The sequence below is a fragment of the Mustela nigripes genome, chromosome 10, assembly GCF_022355385.1.
Source record: "Mustela nigripes isolate SB6536 chromosome 10, MUSNIG.SB6536, whole genome shotgun sequence".
NCBI classification, from domain to species: domain Eukaryota; kingdom Metazoa; phylum Chordata; class Mammalia; order Carnivora; family Mustelidae; genus Mustela; species Mustela nigripes.
The window spans coordinates 64,229,131-64,234,629 of record NC_081566.1 but is presented as its reverse complement, the minus strand read 5'-3'; the positions used below and the strand labels follow the sequence as shown (position 1 = coordinate 64,234,629).

Genomic DNA, 5,499 nt, shown 5'->3' with positions numbered 1-5,499 from the left:
CTGAGATCCGAGATCCGTGAGATCCCTTAGACAGAACTCCTGGCAAGTGCAGCTATGTGTCTGTTACAAAAGGTTTATTCTTCAAAGGCGTTTGGTTTGTGAAGTGTGCGTCATGGAGTTGTAGACCCAGTTCCTCTCCTGGAAGTCAGAGTTGTAGACTGCGAGAAGGCAGCCGTTACGACATGTTTCCTCCATCTTTTGGTGAACCTGTGAACTGTGTTCTATTTCATTGCTTAGGTTGGTTCCTGGAACCACAGACCATAAAAGGAGAGTGCACAAGATTAGACTTTGTCACGAAACCGAAGAATCGTAGAATCAAAGACCTTATTCCACACAGTAATTTCTTTCCCAGCATATTTGGCAAATGGTCCCCCAGGTCCAGTCTGGGCCCCCCTATGGGCAGAGCTCACACACACACACAATCAGACCATCTTTAATTGAATAACGCTGGGGGCTATGAAGTTGTCTCACTCTTGTGTTGCGCTACACTTTGTCTTCTGGTGACTTTCACACGTAGGGCCCAATGCCACCTGGCAAGGCCACTGGCAAGTGAATGAATGCCTGTTTCTGAAGGTCAGACCTCAGACCCTGGCTACTCTGGCTAGTCCCTTAAATTGTTCTTCATTCTGATGATTTCAGACCTTTCCCCATTTTGAATGACTCCTTCGGGGCAGGACATCCTTGTAAATGCTCTTCTATAATCCAGCTGCCCAGAACAATATCAAACCCTGTAGTGAACAATTTCCAAAACACAGTAAGGTAACAAGGACTGCCTTCCCACCCCAACACGGAGTTTAAAGACTTACAGATTTAACCCGAAGATGATAACCCAGTGAGGCTCAAACCTGCCTCAAAGGAAAAGAAACACGGACTCCGTGACAGTCAGGGTGAGTGACAGTGGTAGTTCATGTGAGTTTAAGTCCTGCTTGCACCTGGCTGCTGGGGGCTGAGGCGTTGCAGGGTCCTGTGCAAGGACAGGAGACTTGGCCTTGGTATCGTGGGAGGTAGAACTTGCAAAAGAGGTCACCTTCATAAAAAGCTGGATCCTCTAACAAGTGTAAAGTCTATGACAAAAAGCCAAGAAAGCCCTGCCACAAGCCTTAGAAAGCTATGAGAAAGCTTGCTAAGGATTTGGGTAAAATGAAAAAAAAAAATGCATATGTATGTGTGTCTGTATGTATATATACACACACACAGAGAAGAGAAATTACCCCCAGGCCTGTGATATGTACTGGCTAGAGGCCTTGCCATTTGTCGTCTGCCTAGACTATGAGACACACACTGAGGAGTGACGTAAGAGCTCATCCGGGGCCACTGGCATTCCAAAGAAGTTGTCAGAAGCAAATGCAAAACGGTTCTCCATAAATTTCCCTCAAGGTCTAGGTCAGATGGGACTGTCACAGGGAAACAATTATAAAATATCAATGAAACTTTGTACGATGAGGAGGACATAAGACATATACGGGTTAGTTGTCAGCAGACACAATAAGAAAATTCACATCCCAAAATTGCAGATAGCAAAATAAGGTAAAAGACATAATAATAAAACAAGTATGCCAAAAATGTTAAAAGAGGTAAGAAAAGGGACGTGTGTGGAGAAACCCTCATGGAAAGAACAGCATGCTAAAAACAGGAGGATTTTCTAAAAAATCAAATAAATCTTTTAGGACTTAGCAACTAGTCTCCAGTATGAGCACATCAACAGAAAAGTTAACAGCTCAACAGAGATCATTGAGTTAGTGAAGCAGAAGGTGGCTCCCCAGAAAGGACCCAGATGTGCGTGAAGAGAGAGACAAGGAAGGAAAGAAAAACCAGAGCTGAAGAGATGCGGGAGAGTCAGGAAGGCCAGCCTGTAAAGGCTGTGGAGAGGCACCTCTGGAAAAGATAATAAAGGAGAGGATTAGAAACTAAAGAAATAGATGAAAGTGTCACTTAAAGAAGCACGAGTACTCCCAAGCTGATGGCCCCAAACCGTTTTCAGTGTGGGCTCCTTGCAGACACCACTGCCGTGCACACGTGTCGGTGCATGTGTGTCGGAGGGCATGTGTGTTGGTGAGCACAGGAGCGCAGGCTCACAGGGGCGGGCGTGCACGATGCCCATAAGGTCACGATTCACTGACCCTTTGCAGACCTGATGTGGGGCTCTTTGAACTTAATTTGTGGTTTTGTGACCCTGCTGTATGACTGTAGCACACGGAGCCCAACTCTTTGCCCGGGGAGCATGTCAGGAGAACATGCGTGAGGTGCCCACTTCCCCCCGCCTCCCACTGTCTCCTTGGTGCTGGTCATTGCGGTGCCACCTCGATGAACACTGAGCAGTGGAATCACGCACTTCTGTCCTAATTTCCTCTTCCATTCTCCCTGACCACCTTCTCTGCCGCTGTGTCTCTTGGGCTCACATCTGTATTCACATTCCCGAGTTAGGTTTGACTCTCCCAGGAGAGCAGGATTCTCGAGTATCTTCGGGCTGAAGTTCCCACGCTCCCTCACCCTCACCTACTTCCCCAGACTTCGTCCCTCACCACACCTCCCCAGCACATTCAGGGGTCCCCCGGGGGGAATACGAGGAAGGTGCAAAGTACAGTGCAAAGTACACGATATCTGGGAAGAAGACACCTGAGTTGTGGTCCTAGAGTCAATATTTATGAGCTGATGAAAGGTAGTGAAAATCTCTTTTGTGAAAATCATTTTGCCCAGCAATAAAATGTGCATTAATACCACCTATCTTCATTTTTTGGAAAAATACTTGAGTGCCTAAACTGTCCCAGGGAAGACTCTAGGTGCTGAAGACAGCAGAGAACAAAACCAACAAGAGACCTTTTGGGGTCTTTACCAGGATTCAGTAAGATACTGCTGCAAAGGGCTTAGAATGCTTGCAGGCTTAGAAAATGTGCTCAGCAATATTTTTGCATAATATATACTGAGTATCTACAATGTTGCAGTCAGTATTGTAGCCCCTGAAGATACAGTATTGATCAACACCAGGGGCAAGAGGTGAGAGCATGAACAAGCAAAATAAATGAGTCCTTTAATTTCAGAAAGCCCTGCGCTTGCCCCATTCAGGAGCAATCAGTCAGTGCAAACAGAAGCACCTGGAGATCGGTGGGGAAGTTTTATTTCAGAAACTTAAGCCAAGGCAGCCACTTGAACAGTAATGCCAGGTGTGGAGGGACAGCTGAGGAAAGCAGCCCGCTGCGCTGCGATGTGGCCCAGGGTGCACAGGAAACCCGCCTGAAGCCTGCAGGTTGACCAGCCGTGCTTGGGGACATCTCTTCCTCTCCTAGGAATTGGGTTCTGGTAAAGCCCTCAGATCCTGGGCTTCTGATAATGATTCCATAACTAGTCTTCTTTGTGGCTATCGTTAGCCAAATCATCTGTAATTCTCTGATTCTACTCCAAACTTACTCCGATCTTAGACATTTCTACTCTTCTCCAGCTGTGCTGTCCTAGGGTCACACACCCACAAGGTGGGAAGAAACCGCTGGAGTCCTGTCATCGCCGCACCTCCGAGTAGGGGGTGGCCCCTCAGAAGGCGGTCCTGAGGAAACGAAGTTCTGCACCGGGGTTAGCAGATGGCGATTGGAGTGCCGGCGCACGTCCACTTTGGTCGGTCTGCTTACTGACCCATTACAGGTAATGACCCCGCTAGCAGTTGTGATGGGGAGTAAGCAAAATAGGCTATGTGGAAGCACTTTGGGAATCCAAAATGTTCTAGAAGTGAGGGCAGGATTGATCCAGGGGCATGTATGGCAGCCAGCTCCTGGCACTGGGGGAGCGCTCTGACCCCTTCTCCCAGGGACACCTGTGCCCTGCTTTAAAAAGTGACCTCACCATGAGGGACCTAGCCTTGCTCCTGGCATCCTTTGACTCAGTGAGTCTCCTCCTGAAGGAAGTGGCTAAAGTTGTCATGGCTAAAAGCATCTGATTCAACCGACCTTTGGAAAATTCGTTGGTGTATCTCCATAACCCCAACATCTGAAGGTTATACTCCCTGGCTTTTGTTTCTGATTAGAAACAAACAAACAACAACAACAACAACAAAACTAGGTCTTGTTTTTAGTCTGAAAGGATGTTATCAGAAAATTTCAGGATGCCGATCAACTAAACAGAACTTCCCAAGTTTTACAGGAAGTGGGACACTTGGAGAACGCCGGTGAGGCCCTGGCTGTGACTGAGCTGTGAGTCCTACAGTTGTTCTTTTGACTTCTGCCCCCCAGTCCCCTCCCACCTGGGCCTCCAGCGATTTCGTATCTTAATTTAATCATGAACCACTTACTGGTAGCAAAAAAAATTTTTCTGTGTGATCTCCAAGTGTTTTGGGGCCACGCTGAGCACACAGAGGAGGACCAGACGTAACCTCTTCTCCTCAAGGACTCTCCCTGTACTCTGGCGGGGACCTGGGAGGGCTGGCAGCGACAGAGCTCGTCTGGCCCTGTATTTACCAACCGATGTGTGCGGGGGTGTGGGTGGGGGGTGACGAAGCTGGCAGCACGGGAGGAGCCCCGTTAGGGCCGACCTGTCTGCCTTTGTTCATGCAGGGGGATCTGGGAAGTCCCCCTGAGAAAATGACGTTTGAACAGAGATCTGGGTAGGAATAACTAGACTTCAGAAGGGGGTGAGGGGAGGAGAGAGTCTAGAGCTTTCCAAGCAGAGGGAACTTTGTGCAAAGATGTCGGGCAAGAAGAAGCTTTGCATGTTGGAGGAACTGAAACCCTGGTGGTGGGGCTAAGGCACAGAGCAGGGGAGACTAGGCTGGGGAGGGAGACAGAAGGGGACCAAGGTCAGGTCAGGCCAGGCATCAGCCCGTAGGCCTTCAACCTCTGTGGTCTCTATCCTGAGAAACCCCTGTCAGAAGATGTGGCAGGTTAGGGCAGCGGAGGAGGTGGAAATGTAGAGAAGGGGACACACTGGAGAGATGTTTCCGGAGAGGTAGCCTAGAGGAGTTGCCCAGGATTTGGATAAAAGGAGTGCTGGGAAGGGGGGTATCAGGGCGCCGTCCAGGTTCTGAGCCGCCGAAGAGGGGCACTGACCGTTCTGAGCCGCGCCGTCCGGATGTTCGTCCTCCGTGTGAGCCCTGGGGCCGCCCGTCGGGGTGCACACCACAGTGTGGTCTAGTTTCCCGAGCAGAAGCTCAGGTCTGGAGAGTGAGTGGGGAGCTGCAGGAGACAGGGAGCTCGCACAGAGGCAGCGGGGCTGAGCCGGGGTGAGTGGGAGGGGTACCCGGAGATGCAGGAGGAGAAGGAGGGGCTGGGGACACCGAGGGGGGTGAAGGTCAGAGGTTAGAGGTCAGGGTGCCTGTGGGGTCAGGGGGATCAGAGATTCCAGGAAGATGGGGGCGGGAAGGTCCGAGGTTGGAGGGGGAAGTGGGGGCGGGGATCAGGCTTTTGTGGGGTTCTCGGAGAAAGTAGGGGGAGCATAAGAGGCTGAAGGGGAGGGTGGAGAGGGGAGATCAGAGATTGTGCGGTAGAATGGGCCGGGGGGGGGGGGGGGGGGGGGGGG

General features: G+C 50.4%; 1 protein-coding gene across 3 annotated transcripts in view; it reads left to right on the top strand.

Annotated features, from left to right (window-relative positions):
• Positions 1 to 5,499, top strand: part of LOC132025816 (antigen-presenting glycoprotein CD1d-like) — a 24,988-nt gene that overhangs the window by 8,477 nt on the left and 11,012 nt on the right. Inside the window, exon 2 of one of the 3 annotated variants that reach the window (XM_059413562.1) lies at positions 3,437 to 3,633. The gene's annotated coding sequence lies outside the window, so the exon portion shown is untranslated. Of the gene's footprint in view, positions 1 to 3,436; positions 3,634 to 4,097; positions 4,179 to 5,155; positions 5,204 to 5,499 lie in introns of those variants that run through there. The other 2 variants (XM_059413564.1, XM_059413563.1) reach the window with 2 other exon arrangements.